The 19,588-nt window shown below is 41.9% G+C and overlaps 1 protein-coding gene across 11 annotated transcripts in view; it reads left to right on the top strand.

Moving 5' to 3' along the window:
• Positions 1-19,588, top strand: part of Cyrib (CYFIP related Rac1 interactor B) — a 141,748-nt gene that overhangs the window by 43,069 nt on the left and 79,091 nt on the right. For 5 of the 11 annotated variants that reach the window (XM_076835749.2, XM_076835747.2, XM_076835751.2 and 2 more), the window contains exon 1: positions 13,168-13,395. The exons of 5 other annotated variants lie outside the window; for them this stretch is intronic. The gene's annotated coding sequence lies outside the window, so the exon portion shown is untranslated. Of the gene's footprint in view, positions 1-13,167; positions 13,396-19,588 lie in introns of those variants that run through there. One more of the 11 variants, XM_076835746.2, reaches the window with a different exon arrangement.

The raw sequence follows: 19,588 nt of genomic DNA, 5'->3' as shown, positions 1-19,588 counted from the left end.
AAGTTAGCTTGTGCCTTCGAAAAACAGATTACCTTTTTTTTTCCCCTTGAAAAGAGTTTACATAAAGCTAGTCTGATTCTTAAATTAAAATGCTAAAATGAGGACAAACAAGCTGGGTTTTCTGGTTTTCTCCAGACTCTGCAGAGACATAAAATCCCACAGGGCAGATAGATGATTTGCTGAAAGCTGTGTGCTGGTGGCAGAATGTGTTGCCACTGCGCCTGCATCCAGCACACGTGACCTGCACTTCCTCTGTCAGGTGAAAGGGTGCTCCTCTGTTCGCGGCCTCCTGACCTCACTGGCTTCTATCCCAGAAAACACAATTTCTCCCTGGAAGAAATTAAACAGAGATGGGGAAATCCAAATGATGGCTGGGACCAGTTGACAAATAAACTTTTCAGCTCAGATGCTGTGATTTTTGAGTTCTTCTGTTTTTCTTTTTCTTTTTTTTTTTTTTTTCAGATTATTACTAATGATAACTAATTTACCTATCCAAATTTTATTAAGTTGTCTACTATGCTTTGGGTCTTAGAGAGTTGGGCAAAGTGTAGTTTTCTTCAATAGTAGCCTCTAATTGCCCTCCTCTAACCAAATTTCACCCCTGTTTGTTCACATCAGTATAATTTTGGGGTTCTGATTTACTCTGGGCCTGGAAAACTTGTTCAACTGGACCTAGGAAAGGTATGAAGTAAAAAAGTAAATAGCTGGGCATGGAGGCACAGGCCTGTAATACCAGCTATCTGGGAGTCTGAGACAGGAGGATCACAAGTTGGAGGCCAGCCTCTGCAACTTAGTGAGACTGGGTCTCAACAAATAAAAAGGTCTGAGGGTGTAGCTCAGTGATACAGTATCCCTAATTTCAATCCCCAGTACCCCCTCCCCCCAAATAATACAAGAAAGGCCTGAGGGCTAAAATCTGGTTTTAAATGGCAGTTAAAGACTGGAAAGTTAGGGTTGCTGGGCTCATTGTGACCCTCGAGTATCACCACAGCAAAATCTTGCTTATCCTAACTGATGTAACTACTGCTGCCATAGAGGGAACAAGATTCGAGGAACCTAGGAGAGGACATTGGGTGTGTGTGGGGGGGTGGAGAATATGTTGCTTCATTTTCTATGACAGTAATTCCTAAATTGTCTGCAGATTAGAATCATCTAGTGATATTTAAAAATTCCCAAGACCACACACTAATGCATTAATTCACAAAATTCTGGGAATGGGGTGGAGACAAGCATTAGTTGTCTTTAAGCGTTTCAGCTGATTCACGATTCAGAAACCGCTGTCACATGAGAGACATGATAGTATCATTATTATCTGAAGAGGAGTGGGATAATGGTAGTGAGAGGGGCAGGAGCCACTACAGTGGCTGCTGTCTCTGTGCTATGAAGTGTCATGACTGTTTTACAAATAGTCTCAGTTCTAGTCTTTACTCTGCTTTGTAGGTAGATGGAGAGGAAAGGAAGGGGCTATACCTTTCAAATGTCAGCACGGAGTTGGCTGGCTCAGATTGTCAGGTAAAGACCAGAAAGAGGAGGTTGCTGGGCTTATCGTGTTGACCCTAGAGGGACCACTATGTTTATCCTTAGGCTGAGATTTAGGTGTCTTTGTTACCATAGCATAACCTGTCCCATCCTGATGGCTATAACCATCCATTTAAGAACCACAGCAGATTCAGGAGTCAGCATATTTTGTGAAGTTATAAATTGAGGGTGAGTTTATTTTGCTTTGTGGCTTGGAAAGAGAAAAGAGTGGATATAGTAAACCAGGCTATTAATCTTGGCTTGGTGGATTCAGCCATCAAAACCACTGTGCATGGGTCTCAAAGAATCAGTTTAAATGAGTTAATGAATTATTACCTGTGTTTTTGTAGCACTTTTTTCAATGGATACAGTGCTGTGCAAACCTCACAGCTTGGCTAGTATGGTGGGCACCCCAGGAGGATTGCAGAGGGTAAATGGAACTGCAGCAGTTACCATGAGGTGGAAAGAGAAACTAAGTTACGTTGAAATGCTTATTCAACAGCATAGAGGTCTCTGACCTGTAGCTCCATGTGTAGGTAGGGGCTTGGCAGAAAGCCAGGAGTGCTAGGGAAGGTGTTCCTAGCAGAGCAAACAGCTTGGGCAAAGACACATCAGCAGCAAGTTGTAGTTACAGGAACCCTGTAAGCAGTTAGTATCACTGCAGGTGACACCATTCCCTACTGCTGTGGGTGCCTGGGGGAACCTGGGTAATGTGCATGTCTACTTGTTTGTTTTCCCCTCCTGTAGCACACATAGCTTCTCACAATTTTTTTAGTGATGGGAGAGAGTTGTGTGTAATGAAGACTAAATAAGGGTCCTAATTGAGTTGTCCCCCTTTTACCCTGAAAAATAACACTGGCCATTCTGAATTTTGCACTTGCTTATTCGTAGAGTTTTCACAGGACTCCATTGATACCCCAGTGGCCCAGACTGACCTTTGGAAATGAATTCAGCAATTTTCTGACAGTGTTGTAGATGTGAACTCCTGTGAGCTTCCCTTTGGGCTCAGGGTCCAGGCCTGGGGATTGATTGTGCTCTTGCAAACTCCTCTGGGCTCTTGAAGAGGTTAAGCACTCTCTGGTTTTGTCTGGGTAAAAGATTGGATCGAAGGTGAATTCTGAGATTCCTTCCATTTGTAAAATTAGGTGATTCATTCAGAAATTCTGACACAGGCACTCAGATATACAAATGGCCTTTTGTATAAAAATGTTAAATAAATACTGAAATGGGCACCACAGACCTTCTCTGTAGTCCATGGGTTGAGCAATACAAGACCCTGGGAAAGGTGACCCTTTTCTTAAGCCTGTGCTTTGCCATGAAGTCACTCCAGGACTTTAGGGAGGATGCTACCTAAACCAGTTCAGCTTCTTGACTTGGTACATACTGCGGCGTCTACTGCCTTTTTGTTCAAACCTTATGCAATATCTTTCCTTTTCTTACTTCAAAAAGTCACTGTGAGAATCTAAGGTCTTTACACTTTCAGCTCATGTTGGACTTATCCCCATTGTTCTGTCTGAAGCTCTAAATATCAAATACTAGGTCACAGAACTAGCGACTTTATCATATAGACTACTTTTGAGGGGTTGTGGCTTATCTGATTCTCTGGTTGCAGGGCTGTAGCCTTATTGGAATTCAGAGTTGGGTTAAAACCCTAGGACTGGGCTAACTCAGGAGCAGTGGACAGATGCCATCTCCTTAACTGGCTGCAACTGTGTACTGAGTGCATGCCTCATGTCAGTTACTGTGCTAGGCTCAGTGCTTGCTCTGGGGAATAGAGACAAAACAGCATGGCCTTTGCCCTGGAGGAGCTCCCAGTGTTCAAGGGACTGCACAGATAACCATTAATGACCGTGGTGATCTGTGCTGTAAACAAGAAGCTCTGAGATACTCGTAGCAGGGCATCTGACCTGGTTTGCTCAAAGTGGCAATTGCTGGACATGATAAAGAGTCCAGGCATGCGGGTGGGGGCTGTTAAGAGCAGTATATGATCCCAAGTGCAGAGTGGGGACAGAGGAAAGGGTCAAGATTTAGCCCACAAACAGCATGAGTGTCCCTGTGATGTGGTGAAATGCAGGACAAGGTTTTCCTTGGATATCTTATTACTATCCAGTCTCCTCTTTCCTCCCAAAGTAGGAAGGAACATCCTACTTCCCCATGTGACAAAGGATAGAATGGTTGACTAATTGGGTAATGATGTTGGTGGCACATCAGTTAGCCTTAGTATGTGGCCAAGATGCATTTTTCTAGTATCTAGAGCAATAGAAGACTCTGGGCCCATGGCACATGCCTATAATCCCAGTAACTCTGGAGACTGAGGCTGGAGGATTACAGTTCTAGGCCAACCTCAGCAACTTAGTGAGACCCTCAACAACTTGAGACCCTGTCACACACAAAAAAATGAAAGGACTGGAGATGGAGCTCAGTGGTAAAGCAGCCCTGGGCTCAATCCCCAGGACACACACACACACACACACACACACACACACACACACACAGCTTTGGACTGGTGAGAACAGTAACATGTACCAGCCCGGAATGCCCCTTTGTTCTCAAACTCACCAAAGCTTCTATTGATTGAAGCAGCTAATGGGGAAATTTATATCCACCTGGGAATAGTTTAATAGCTATTAGCTTATAATTCAAAGTTCAAGGTAAACTGGCTTTTCCTTATTGACATGATATTACCTAGTCTTCTTTCTGCCCCTGTGATTCTGTTGACATTAATATAGTAACAGCCACCAGCCACGCTCTTCTTTCTTTGAGTACCTCCTGTCCTTCTTTATGTTCTTCATCTCCTTTGGCTACTTCTGATGCTTTTCTTCTTCTTGCTTTTTTTTTTTTTTTTTTTTTTTTTGGTATCAGGGATTCAACCCAAGGCACAACCCCAGCCTCATTTTTACTTTTTATTTTGAGACAGGGTCTCACTAAGTTGCTCAGGAGCTCGCTAAGGTGCTGAGTCTGGCCTTGAATTTGTGATCTCCCTACCCCAGCCTCCTGAGTTGCTGCATGGAGGTGTGCTTCACCACACCCAGTGCTTCTTGCCCTCTTTTCCTTTTCTCCTGTCTAAACTCTTCCCTTTCCAATCACCATTTTTTTGAACAACAAATTGCTCAAAACATTAGAAAAGAATATATTTCTTTTGTGCTTTCACCCTATTATCATTGAGTTTTAACTTCTCTGATCCTTTCTGCCGTTTCCCCATATGAATATGTATTGTATATGGATGCTACTCTGTTATACAGATGGTTTTTTACTTTGCTCTTTTAATGTAATATTCACACTTTTTCAATTGATAGATGTTAACTGGGCTCCTGCTATGCACCGGGCTTTGTTTTAGGGGTTAGGAACGCATCAGAGAACAAATCAGACTAAATCTCTGCTGTCGTGAACCTAGGTCTGGAGAGAGACGGTGAATAATATACGCTATGTTGAGAGGGGATAATTTATGGAAAAAGTCTTCTTTAGTCCAGAGTAGGATTAATGAAGATTAGTAATGTTAATTTATAAGAAATTACATTTTTTCATCTTTCTACCTTTTCCCTACATACTTACATGTTATCCTTAATGTCAATAATTATAATTTATTTAAAACCTTAGGACTATACCACTTTAAATCTGGAGAGAACTTCTGAGTTACTGAGCAGAAACCCTTCATTTCTGAGACAAGGAAACAGAACAGAGAAAAGAAATGACTTGCTTGGAATCTCATAGCCCCTTGATAGTAAGCAGGGTCTTTAAAATTAAAAATAGTCATGAAACAAAGTTTTTCAGAACACTACTATGCTATTTCCCCACTGTAGGAATTTTAATTTGTTTCTGGTTTCTATTGTAAATAATGCTGTAATGAACAACTTCATAAACACCATCTTAGTGAAAGTAGCAAATTATTTAATAAAAATAATAGAAAAGACTAATATTTATTGAGTACATTCATTTGCCAGGAACTATGCTAAGTGCTTTCCATGAAATAAATAACTTACTTCTGACAGTGAGGACCATTACTTTCATCTCTTTGCAGACCTGACTGAGCCTTCTGACTCAGCCCCTGTGATCTACAGCCTTCCAAGATTGAATATTGTTTTAGTCAGCTTTTTTTGCCACTGTGACCAAAAGACCTGACAAGAACAATGTAGAGGAGGAAAAGTTTATTTTGGCTCATGGTTTCAGAGATGTCAGTCCATACATAGCTCACTTTGTAGTTCTGTGCCCAAAGTAAGGCAGACCATCATGGTGGAAGGGCAGAGTGGAGGAGAGCAGCTCAGGACATTGTAGCAGAAAGCAGAGAGAGAGAGAGAGAGCACTCTGCTTACCAGAGATAAAATATGGACCCCAAGGAGTGACACTGACAAATTAAATTTTTTTAATTTGTAAGCATGTATGAACATGTAACAAAAGATCCCACCATTATGTACAACTATAATGCACTAATAAAAAATGTGGGAAAATATAAACCCCCAAAGGCACACCCCTGTGACCTACCTCCTCCAGCCACACCCTGCCTGCCTATAGTTACCACCCAGTTAATTCATATCAGTGGATTAATCCACTGATTAGGTTACAACTCTCATAATTTCATTTCATTTCACCTTTGAACGTTCTTGCATTGTTTTACCCGTGAGCTTTTGTGGGACACCACTATATAAACCATAAGAAATATTAAAATAGCAAATGTCAAGTCCCATCATAATCAGTAATATATGTTTATTTAAGAGTGTATCAAACATTTAAACTTTGCTGAGTTTTTACATGTTAGTTTTAACTGTATGTAATTGTATGTAATTGCTGTTTTTTTTTTTAATGCCTAATGACATTTTGAACATGGGAAGTTTCATATGTTCCTATTATTTCATTAATTTAATAACTATTATTAAGTGACTACTGTGTCAGTCTTAGAGATGAGTACTATAGCATTTTAAATGGAGCTTGGACACTGATAGGTTTAGTTAATATTTACTGAAAGACAGGAATAAAGAGGGAGGGAAAGCAAGGAAGGTGGAGTGGTTGATGCGGAGCCAGCACCTGCTGGGACCAGGGCTCAGCTCCTGCCTCTGCCTGCTAGAACCTTTGCCACCTTCGTCAAGATACTTGTGCTCTTTCCCACTCACTTTTCTCGTCTGGAAACAAGGGGTAATGATATATCTGTCATAATGTTGTAAGGCTTAAATGTCAATGGGTGGAGATCATTTTGTACAGTGCCAGCTGAAATGTAGCAATTGATAGGGATATTGGTGGCAATAATCTGTCATTATATTTCAACCAAATTCTTTCCTTCTAAGCAGATTTCTGTTGAGTATATAAAAGAATTTTTAGAATGGCATTAAAAAATTGATGACCCTGACTATGATGAGGGGTTCTTTTTCTCTTAGGTAAAGCTTTCATCAAACTCTGATGGTGTGATCTGTAAGGTGGATGGAGCAGCAGAGCTTAACCTCTGTTTGGCTTTGGGGTCACCGAAGGGTGAAGCTCAGAAATGAATGGCCCACTCAGACATTCTTCTTCTTTCTCTTCCTCTGGTGCCATCCCTGAATTTATGGCATCTTGTCCCCACCTTCAGGGGAACCCCCTCCTGGGACTGTTACCCTTGCTGGGGGAGGGGATGTCATTGTCAGAGCTGAAGATGCCAAGTGGGCAGTCTTTTGTGCTGCAGAACCTCCCAGTGGGCTGGAGGAGCTATTTGTGGAGAAGGGCAGCATATCCTGAGTGTGCCCGCTTGGATTTTTTGGCAGCCAGTGAGTCTGTAAAAGGAGCCATGGGCATGTTGTAAGCAAACTGCTTACAACATCAGTAACCTTTGGACCAGCCCCTTCCTCCTGGGAAAAACCTTGCCTTGGGGTTGGGCTTGGGACAGGGAAGTGAAGTCTGTGCAGAAGTCTCTTTTTCTTTTTCCAATTAAAATCTTGGCAAGAAAAAGACCTCGTCATTCTTGTCCCCTGTATCACCAGCAGATTTGAACTTTGAGGCATTGTCCTTGCTTTATCATACTTCAGCTTTTCCGCCTGCACACAATTTTATTTCCCTCATTGACAGGGCTTCTAGTAACTCCAGGTGGTGAATGGGCTGCAGGGGTACAGTTCTGTGGAAGGCGACACTGAAGCAGTACAAACACAGAGGGAAACAGGAGAAGCTCCACAAGGGGAAGTGCTGGAATGAAACATTTTACCTTTATTGGGTTGAAGAAACCTCCTCTTTAGCTTAACTCAGACTTGATTTGAGGGCATGTGTACCCAATGGGGCATTATATAGCCTTTAAAAATTATGTACCTAAAGTACCTTTCCTAAGGAAAAGTGACCAAGATATCCATGAGATGGGACACAGAAGATTACTATTCAGACATGGGAGCCATTTTTATAAAAATATATGGTATCTTTATATAGATACCTAAAAGACGTTTGGAAGGGTATCCACATGGTGTGGGTGGCTAGATCATGACTATTTATATTTTCTCCCTTTTGCTCATATTTCTTTTCAAATTTTGCTGCAGTCAACATGTATTACTCATACTGTCATGGTGAAAATGTACCTGAGGCTGGGACACCCCATTTACTGACACCCTGGGCACAGGCCCTTCTTTTATCACTCAGCATATTTATGTGCCTTCCTAGGAGCTGAGCACGTGGCAGGGACTATGGGGAGCATGATAGCCCAGTCTCTGCCTTCACAGAGCTGACATTTCCGAGCTTAAAAAAAAAATTGGGAAGGAAGGACAAGGTGCTGTGAAGGAGAAAACCAGCGTCATGGTAGGGAATGGGTGAAGGGAGGTGGGAGCACATCTGAGGGAAGGGGGATAGGGAGGAAAGTCCAAAGGCAGCTACCAGAAAGTGTGTTTGAAGTTCTGAGAAGGAACAGTCAATGTGAGGTGGTGGGATTTTGCCCCTTCTTGCCTATCTCTGGAAAGAACAACTTTATGGCTCCTTGGGGGTTGGTTAATGTTTTGGAAATAACAGGAAGGTGTGGGGTTTGATTTGTTGACTTCATTCTTGGGCTCTTTTTGAATAGCAGCTCTGATGTCATCTTTCAGTGAGGAATGAGCTTCTAGCTCTACCCAAGGGATTCCCAGGTCTCCCCTTCCCCCTCTTCTGCATTCATACAATATTCATTGGATCCTCAATCTTAATGCTACACTGAAGTCTTAGCCTTGAGCCCCTAGCTGTGATGGAGATGTTTGGAAGGTGTCTCTTTATTCAAGGATTTCTTGTTCATTCATCTAGAAAAGGAAGTGAGAAGCAGGTGATAGGCCCCCCAATGTTAGATCGAGGAGAAGATTGGATGCAGAGGTAACAAAAACTATTCTGTAGGTGCTGGCACATACTGAATGGTATATTTAGGTTGAGTGCTCTCTAAGGCTATTGGACAATACAAATCAAGAGCCATAAAAATGTTCAAATTCTTTGACCTAGTAATTTCAATTCTGGGAATTTATGCTAAGATCTTTTTTTTTTTAAAGAGGAGAAATGAAACAGATGTTTATTAAAGAAAATAAGTCAAAAATGACTGTTTTGGGGTTTAGAAAGTATTTTCCAATACAGTATTTATAAGAGCTTTATAGCATTCATAGGAAGTGGGTAGATTCTTATGCCCACTGCACAGATAGGAAATTGATGTTTAGAGAGATCAAGTGAGTGGCCCTGGTTCACTGGCAGATTCGGGCTCTGAACCCCGAATGCATGTGTCATTGCCTAGAAGGTTTGGTCAAAAGGTTGAGGTCCAGTGGCAAGAATCAAGAAAGCAGAATGAGAGAACAAAGACTGGAAATAATTATTGAACTTAGCCTATGCCTCGTTCAGTCTGCAGTATTTTGTAAATTTTATCTGGGTTAATACTTAAAATACATTGTGGGGAAAACCAGGCTCTAGAAGGTTAGATAACTTGTGTGAGTTGTAGAGCAGTTTTCAGATCCTGACCGGGTGAATCCAGAACTTACAGGTGGTGTTGGTTTTGCCCTCTTGCCACGTGCTTCACAAGAATGTATTGTGGAATGAGTGAATAAATGGATAAATGAACAATGGACTGGAAAGGGTTTGAAGGGTTAGGATGTGAGAACCAGTTCAATGCATAGTTAGACATCAGGATCCCCACGGATGACAGGTTCTTTCTCAGAGATCTACAGTTTCTACACATAAGACAGTTGCCCAAGCCTCTCCCAGGAGAGTTGCACCCTTATTGTCCCTTATGGCCACACTTTTCAAACACCCTTTTTTGCCTAAAGGCTGTCTTTCCTGGCTCAGCTCATTTCTTGCAAAATGCCCAGAGCTGAGTGAGTTTAGAGTAAGCCAGGCACTAGGGTGTGGACCTTTTGCAACTGAAGGAAACTGAGCCATTTCAACATGATGAGATATTCTGCAGCTATTAAAAAAATGATAAATGCAACTGTGTAGAAATATACAAAAGCATTGGGAAATAGTTGCACATATCTGAAGTTGCAGGCTAATGCAGTGTGCATACCAATGGATGAAGGTTCGAGGAGAACAGGATTGAAAATTGTGTAAAGACATTGGGATTGGATGGTGTCACCATGCATTTAGTCCGTTAAGCGAGGTAGCTTGGGATCATCCTCTGAGCTTCTGTTTCCTCTCACCCCAGATTTGACCAGTCATAGATTCCTATAGATCCTATATTAGTATCTTAATTCTGAGGCCTATTCTTCATCCCCACTATCAGTTTCCTAGACTAGGCTCTCTTTTCTTTCTGCAGAGCTGAGGATCGAACCCAGGGCCTCACATATCCTAGACGAGAGCACTACCACTGAGTTACATCTTCAGGCCATCCTTATCTGGACCCTTCCATAGCCTCACAGCTCCTCTCCATTCTGTCTTACTGTAGTCCATGTTGGACACTGCGGTCCACGTGATCTTATTAGAAAATAAATCTGATTCTGTTTCTCCTTTGCTTAGAGGCTTCTATTTACTTGTTATTGCTTTGAGGAGTTAAGCTGAAATGCCTTCGCATAACAGATGAGGTCCTTTACAGCCTCATCCCCTCAGTCTTTCCCCTAGCATGTCAGACTCTGCTCCCTCTGCCTCTGTACCTATTCTTTTTGTTGCTTCCCCTTTCTCTAAAAGATTAAGCCTTCATAGCTGTCTCGAGGAGAGTTGGTTCTTCTGCCCTAAGTTACCACAAATTATACTGTGCTGTAATTGTGAATTTACAGCCCTTCCTCTCATTTAACTCCAAGCCCCTCAAAGAACAGGACCACATGTCTCACTGTCTTCCACTCAGACCCTCAGCATGGTGCTTAGGACTTAGTAGAGGGGCAAAAACATGTGTTTTTGACAAACTATGGAGTTAACAGATTGGGTTCAGATCATGGGTCTATCACATACTGAGCCTTGGATTCCTCATTTATAAAACGGACATGAAAATAGTATTACATGGGATGACTATGAAAGACAAAGGAGAAAATGCAAGTCAAGGACTTAGAACAGAGCCTGGCACAGGGTGAGGACTCCAGAAATGCTAGCTAGCCCTGACAATTGCGTCACCACTGAGAGGCCAGTGCCTTCATGTGAACATCCTTTCTTGGTGTCCTTCTGCTTGTTTTTGCAGTCTAAAACTTTAAAAGCTTCAGCCTCAGCTGAAATGTGATTACACTGATGAAAGATGATGAGGGATCATGGAAGAATAAATTCAGCACTTCTTGTAGGGTCTTGTTTTCTGAGCCAGCTTCCCGTCAAAGGATAATGGCAGAGTTTACTCATGTATTCTCTCTCAGGCCAGGAATGGGGCTCCAGCTCATGAGGAGAGAGGTACCTCTGAGAGGGGTGCTCCAGACTCCACACAGGATTGTCCTCTTTACTGTTATCATGTATCAGTGAGCTCCTTGTGCTGGTATCATGTCTTTGTTGCTCCCTGGAGATAAAATTAGGACGGATGGATGAATGTTGGTGGGTACCAGATTGCTGCTCAGTGTTTAAAAAAGGTTCTTCACAAAGGAGGCTGTTAATTACAGTACCAAGTTCCCCACAATTGAGATATTCAAGCTAAATTGGAGGTCCAGTATGGGATACCAAGGAAGAGTTCTGCTTTTAGTGGGAGGTTGGTTAGAAGGGGTGTGTGGTTTCTCAGAGCTCTTATCTAAGGGATCAGGCAGATGTATGAACTGTTCTTCTGGTTCACATTAAGGACAGTGTGCACATATGGGGACTAATGGATGTAGATGTATCAGAAAAACAGACCAATGTTCTTGGACTGGATTGTGAGGACAGTTTCATCAGTATCAATATTGCACAAATACCAACTCTCCCATTTTAGTCAAAATGGATGGAAATTATAATAGGTACACTATGGAATCCCCAAGTCCTTAAGTGAGATAGTTAAGGTAAAGTTCTGAAGTCTGGGATTCTTGCTTAATGTGTGTTTTGAAAAAGCCACCTAGCCTCTCCATGGTTTCCTTAAACCTGTCTTTATGTACTGTGGTGCATATTATATACTGTCTGATCTCCATGTAACTCAAGAGGACAGGCGCTAGCTATAAGGTAAAGGCTACTCTTTAGTATTGGGGGCCAAAGAGTAATTCATTGGCCACATACAGTAAGACCAGTAGTTCCTAGAAGGATACCTATTTGACTAGAGAGGGCCTCATGATTAGGGCTTTAGAGATGGGCTTCCTGGGTCTGTAAGTTTTCAGAAATGTATGCATATTTGTGTACATTCATGCATTTTCCTGGGGAGGAAAGTCCATACTTTCATGGGGTTTTCATGTGGGCATTTGACCTTGTGTTCACAACCCTTTAGTTCCATGTTAGTGATCTGCCAGCAAATTTAAAATACTCGTGGGAGAGGTAAGCTTGCTTATCCTTTACACTTTAACAAATCTGGGCGTTTACAGCAGGATTTGGATGAGTTAGTTAGGTAAGATATTCTGTTTTTATGTTTCATTTCATCCAAGAGTGATGGGAAGAAGGGAAGTAATGAAATGGCTGTGCTCTCTGCTACATTCAGGTTCTTGGTCCACTGGACATTTCTGTGCAGTCCACTCCAGACAAGAGTTGGATTTATCTGAAAGTGCTGTGCGTGGCATGCCACGATCTCAAGTGGTGTCTGGTATCTTTTCTCAGACTGATCATTTAACACCTCCCAAGGGCGTCTGCTTGATACCATCGCTGGCGATAACGGTGCATCTCTTGGCTCTGGGGAGCCTGCCAAGCACATCTACTTGTAGGTACCTGGCCAGAGAAGGAAAGGCGTGCCAAGAGCCCAGCCATTCCAGGCGTGGAGTGCCGGAATGTGGCAGCTCCGCTGGGTTCAGCACCGAGCCTGAGTGTGCGAGTCGCGAGCTCCAGTTCTTGTCCTTTCCGAGCTCGCTGACCTGAGGCAGGTCGCCGCCACTTCTGAACCTCAGTCTCCCACTGGTACAAGGAGACTCCAACCCACCTAGAAGCTCTCTCGGCGCGAAGGTGCTGCCCCTTTAAGGAGGGCGGGGGCGCGGAGGGGTGGCCCGCCCCCTCGCTCTCCGCGCGGCGACCGCGCGACCACCTGTCTCCGGCCCTGCCACGCCCCTTTCCGGAGGGGCGGAGGACGAGGGGGCGGAGAAGAAGGGCTGAGGATTTACCTTGAGGGGCGGGCGCCTGGCGCATGCGCACGGCCGGACAGGTCCGCGGCGCCCTCACTTCCTGGCATTCCCCCCTCCCCCTCGTCGCCGTTACCCTGTACATCCGGGTCACTTGCCCTCCCCGCTCGGAGCCGCCGCTGCCGCCGCCGCCGCCGCCGCCTAGTTCGTCGCGGCGCCGCCACAGGGGCAGGTGCGGAGGGGCTCCCGGTCCGGCCGCCGCCGCTCCCCGCTCCGGGCCCGGGGCTCCCCCTAGCGCCGTTGAGGAGCCGCCGCCGCGGCTCGAGGAGGGCGGAGGAGCGGGGCTGAGAGCCTGGAGGCTCGAGGGAGGGTGAGTGAGTGGTTTTTACCATTTTCTCCTCTTCCTCACACCCTGGCTCTTCTGCCCAGCGACCCGGGTTTGGCGGATAGACGGTGCGGCGGGTCCCGCGCGGGGCTGCTCGTGCCCCGGTCGGTGGGCCCTCCCGGGCGCCCGGCCCCGACCCCGGCCTGCCCGGCGCTCATTCATTCGGAGCCTCTTTTCTTCTGCCTGGTGCTTGCACTTGCACCTCTTCGCGCGTGCTCGCCGCCCCCAATCCTGCCGCCGCCCGTGACCTCTGGCTCCCGGCGGCTCCGCGCGCGCCGACCTCGCCCCCGCCGCGGTTCCCCGCTCCCGGTCTCCGCGCAGTGCGGGCGCCCGGCTTCACACCCGGTGCCTGGGACTCCGCCGCGCAGCCCAGCCCAACCCTCCGGCCACTGGCGGGGAAGTTGTTTTTATTGCCCCCCAACACTTGGTCTTCCACCTGGGCGGCCAGACCTGTGCACGTGTTGACCTTTTAATTCCCAGCTTTTAAAGTCCAGATGCTCAGTCCTAGGGTGTGGTGTTAGTGTGTTTCCAAGTCTCTGAATTTCTACTGTAATTACCCAAATCTGTGACTGTCAAACTCTTGTGGAAGTGGCAGTTGCGCTGTGTGTGTGTGTGTGTGTGGGGGGGGGTGTTTCTAACTTCATGGCTATTCTGGGCCATACCGAATACCTTTTCTCTTGCTTCCTCCTCTAGAAGAGCATTTGATGAATTGATTTTTATCTGAGTATAAAATTCGGTTTATTATTATTATTATTATTATTATTATTATTTTATTTTATTCCTACTGGTTCCATGACCGACTTGCAAAGTTACCTGTTAGTATTGTTTTGTCTCATCATCAGCATTTATTGAGTTCCTCCTATATGCAGAAGAATTTGGACCAATACTTCTTAACCACAAAGTGCCATTCTGGATAAGGCCAAGATTTTTGAAATTTGTTTACATTCCCCACTTCCTGAACTTTTTTTAGCTTGGCATCTTTTAACTCTTTAAATACCGTGTCAGAAATGTTTATCAGTACATTTTGTTTTCTTTTTAGTCTTGCAGTTTGGCATGCTGACATTGCATACAAGTGTTCTGTGTAGCTGAAGGAATTTCATTCACACGGGTGTTTGGTGCCTTATTATTGCAAATCATTTTAGGCTAATGTACCTCAAGAGAAACACACTGATCCTTTTAATTCTTTAATTAAGTTTAATAATAGAAATAGAAGCTTTGTGTCTAGAATGACTTGATAATTGAAACCTATTTGATAGCCCATTTGTAAAGTGTTGTAGTTAACTGAAACTGCCTAAACAGTGTTCATAAAATGAAATGACAGCACCCCCCATTTTTGCTGTCCATAATAACAAATGCCAAGGGAGACTTTTAATAATAAAAGTCACCTACCTATATATCAGTATGAGAATGCTATTGCTATCAGTATTAATAGCAGCATTTTCTAACAGGCCTCTTTTTCTTGGGAGTTAGTTTTTAAAAGGGCATTGTTTGTTTGCATTTAGGTTTTGGATAGCTGCTTTAAATGGAAGATTTCTTAACTCAGGATTGCATTCTTTGTGACCAGCACAATGGTGCATACCTGTAATCCCAGCTGCTTAGGAAGCTAGTTGGAGGCAGGCCTGGGCAATTTGGTGGGACCCTGTCCCAAAATAAAGAGTGGGATTGTGCCTTAGTTGGTAGAGTGCTTGCCTAGCATATGTGAAGCCTGGAGTTCAACCCCTAAGATTACTTTCTTAGGTGTTACTTACTTTCTTGTTTTGTAAGGTAATTTTTAAATAAACTTTAAACTTTTCAATAGGTATAGTTGCCTCCAAGGAAACTCTTGCTTTGTAAAATGTTGTTGGATATATAGTATAGATTCTTGATTCTCTGTAACTGGGTAGAGACTAGATTTTTCTTTCCTAAGAAAATGATTGGTTGATCAAAGGAAGATGTGACTAGTGAGTTGATTCTTGTTGTGAAGGCAAAAATAGGATTTCAACTGTTGAGTAAAGCTAAGTGAGGGCAGTTTATTTTTGATAAATTACAGCTGATAATTTCTCTGGACTTTCCAAAAATAAATGGGCTTAAAATGCTACAGATTATGGTACCACTCTTGAGATTATTTGATATTTGACATGGTCATTTATCTTTACCTAGTAAATAGTAATTGGTGGAGTGATATAGAGAAATGCTCATTTTATTCCTATTCTCCTTGGGGGAAAATACTGGCTTACCACTGATGAGGTTACCTGCCTCTTATTAAGTATTGGTGCATTCAACCATAAAAGCTTATAATTTTCACTGTTTAAGGAAAACAAGACTATAATATTTGAAGATATTTAATTATGTTGTTGATGGCATGCCTCCTATTTTTGGTTTCTCCTTTTCTGTTCCTATTTTCAGACTTTAGGACGGTTTCTGTCTGGTGTATAGTGAATACTCTTATTGAACTGTTGAGTGAATGGCAAGGTCCAAGAGTCTTGGACTAGAACAACATTTTGTAATTATGTGGCAAAAGTTAGAAAGATGTTGATTGCTTTGAGCTTCAGTTTTCTCAGGTATCTTGCATATTTTGAAAATTGCCTGTAATGGGCTATTATTTTAGATTATTTTGTGAGTTTTAGGGGAGAAAGTACAATAGACACACCATTTGGTGTTACAATTTAGTTCATAGAATGGATTTGTTTACTTAGAAAGGGTATTCAGTACATGCATCTTGTCAGCATTCGTGAACAGTAGTCAATTCACAGAATTTTTTGTGCATTTAAAGTTTCTAAAAGTCAGCATAAAAGTTCTTGGATGTGTGAGTTCATCCTGTATTTTGATCAGTTCACTAAATTAGGTTTATTTTTCAAAGAATTTTTTTTTTTCATGTAGCAGAAATGGAAGGTATAATTAAAGAATACAATGGTAATTTACTGTTTCAGTGGTGGTGCTGATGATAATGTTAATAATAATTAACACTTGTATGTTGTCCACTACTAGCCAGGCAGTGTTCTAAGATATGGTTTAATCTTTACAACAACCTTGTTAAATAGGCATTAGTATTCCTGTCAGACATCTGAGAAAACAAGTAACAGCTAATAAGTGATAGGGCTGTGTCCTGACTCTTAATTATTGTGATGAAATATTGAACACTTACCTATACCCCAGATTGTTTATATATAGTAGGTAGGTTTCACAATATCCTTGCAAGATATAAGTTAATTTCTATTTATTTTCCAGTTAACTCTGGGAAAGTGCAGGTTAGAGAGCTTAGGTAATTTTTCCAAGTATACTTGGAAAAGTGGAATGTAGAAGGTTGGTATTTGAACCCAGGCCTGTATGACTGATAATCTTTATGAAAGTTTCATTTTGACATACTAATTTTAAGCTGTATATTTTATATTATTTGGAGTGTATACTTAAAACAGCAAATCTCAAAACTTTCAGCTACCACATAGGAGAAATAATGTCCCCTTGTTCTGTACTGTTCCTTTGAACATATACAGGATTATTATTTATTTCCTACTCACTAGCCATAGCTTCACTCCTTTTCCAGTCATGCAAATAAATGGAATGTAAATGAGTGATATTTGTAAAATTTTCAAAACAGGGAAATCATTCTTAGAATTTTGATTCTTTAATTATACACATTGTTGACATGTGTTCAGGTAATCTAGATTATACTGAATACCAGTTTAGGTCAAATATTTTTAGAAAATATTTATTAAAGAAAAAAATTATGACATTTCCCAGATTCTGTTATTCGGGGGTTATTTGTGCCATTTCTCTATTCTCAAAGTAATAGAGAATTGAATGCACTAAAGTTTAAATTAAAACTGAGATTTACTAGGTCTTGAAAGAGACTTTTCTGTGTGTGTGTGTGTGTGTGTTTTCAACCCAGGGCCGTGTACAAGTTAGGAATATATTCTACCACTGAGCTACACCCTTAGAAGACTTATGTAGTTTGTTGACTTATACTTTTAGAGATTCTTCTCATTGTAAAATTTTATTACCATATGTATGGGCAAAATATTGCATTTAATTGATAACATGAAGATCCTCAGATTATAAAGTGGGAATAACATTCTCTCTCTTTCATGTCTTAACATTGTTGTGGAATTTTTGTGTTTATTTTTATGTAACAAAATAGGGAAGGCAGGAAGACATAATTTCCTTGATACCTGGCACACAATATTTGGTATATGGATTTTTATTAATTGCTCAAATAGTTATTGAGAAACATATTATAATGAATAAAACATTCATGGTCCTTCCTTATGGTAGAAGATAGAGAAAAGTAGACACTGCAGTTGCACCGAGAATGTGTTACCAGAATACCCAATTTTAAGGAATCAAGATAAACCCTCTTCCACTTTGTATTAAATGCCACCTAAACTAAGACATGTATAGTAGACTGACCAATCCAGCAAAAGGGAGAATGAGGGGCTGGATTTGTAGCTCAGTGGTAGAGAGCTTTCCTAATATGGGTGAGGCACTGGGTTTGATTCACACAAATAAAATAAAGTTATTGTGTCCATCAATAACAACAACACACACACACACACACACACACTCTCTCTCTCTCTCTCTCTCTCTCTCTCTATATATATATATATATATATATATATATATATATATTGAGAGAGAGAATGAATGGCAGTATGAAGACCAAAAACCTTAAGATGAGAGGTCATGTTAGAAATTGATACTGGCTGTGTTTGACTGTAATGTGGAATGTAAAGTAGGAATGGGAAAGAAGAAATTAAAGAAGTAAACCTTAGGAGTGTATGCAGGAGTCATGTTAACAAACTTCAGTTCATTTTGGACTGAAGGCAGTGGGGAAATCATTCTAGGGTTTAACAGCAGAGAGTAAAATACTATTTTTGAAAGATTTTTCTGCTTTTAGGGAATTAGGTGAAATAAGATTGGATACAGAAAGAAAATTAAGAGGCAGTTTTCAGAGTTAAGGAAAGAATTGATAGTGATTTATACTTTTGATAAAAAGGGAATGGTGTTAAATTGATAAGATTTGATGATTTAATGGGTGTGGATAGTTTCACCCGAAGAGCTGGGAGGCACTTTTTTATGTAAAGTTGAGATGCTGCTGTGTGGGTGGAGGCTAAAATAGATGTTTTCAATTAAGTGTTTTCCCTTAACTTACTACATTGTTAGTCATTGATTATAAGCTGATCCACCCCAAAATAGGAATATCAGGCTGGAGACTCATGAGACCTCCATGAGTCATGTATTCAGTTTCCACAGAGCCCAGATGCAAGCTAATAACTACTTTTCAAAAGTACCTGATACCTGTTCAGGGAGGCAGAGTCTTAAAGTCTAAGGATCACCTCCAGGTTGAGACTCCCTCCATTTGCTATATGCTTCAGTCACTAAAATCCCGAGTCACTGAGACAGGTAGCTTAAAATGGTCATTAGGGTTGTGGGGCCCGAAATTAACACTTTTTTACATATGACCCATCCTGATTGGAAGAACCTTTCTGGCATTATAGACAGGAAGGCATAAGCATATAACATATCCATCAGTTCCTGCTACAAATTAAGATATAGAGATAATTACAGTACTTTAGACTGACCCAAAGAGCCCCACCCATACATCACTTTTGCTTCCTAAACCATTGGAAACCCTACCCAAATCCTACTAATTGAATCTGAATGTCTTCTCTTCCCTAAGATCAGGTAGACTACTGACCTGGATGCCTTATCCAAGAGAGCTGTAACATTTTGAGTCCTTCTTTAAGTTTCCTGGGCAACCTCAGATGGTTGTGGCTGGCTTTCAGTCAGTCCCTCCTATCCCTAATCATGTTTCTTCTTAAAGAGTTTGAGTGTCTGGAAGCAGAAAGAAATCAGAATATGGAGAGAAATCAACTCTGCCAGTAATCAAGGCTTTGCATTCACTTTCAGTCATTCCCTCTCAATTCAACCAAAGAAATTTCTAATGCCTTTGGTCACTAGAAGATATATAATTGGCAGTAAGGATAACATTACTTATACCTTTTATTTTGCTTGAGAGATTTCTTAACTTCGCAGTCCAGTTACCTTTTACCTGGTCCATGAGGCTAGTTTCATTGTGGATTCATCCTTTACTCCTCAAGTCCAAAAGAGAATGAACAGCCAAGCCACCATTTGGGTTGCCAGTTTCAATTTTACTTCTCTTACTGCTCAGTTTCTAAACATTATTACTTCAGATTCTGTA

Source organism: Callospermophilus lateralis, chromosome 16 (assembly GCF_048772815.1).
Source record: "Callospermophilus lateralis isolate mCalLat2 chromosome 16, mCalLat2.hap1, whole genome shotgun sequence".
NCBI lineage: Eukaryota > Metazoa > Chordata > Mammalia > Rodentia > Sciuridae > Callospermophilus > Callospermophilus lateralis.
Note: the sequence above shows the minus strand (reverse complement) of the source record. Positions and strands in the feature narration are given on the sequence as shown.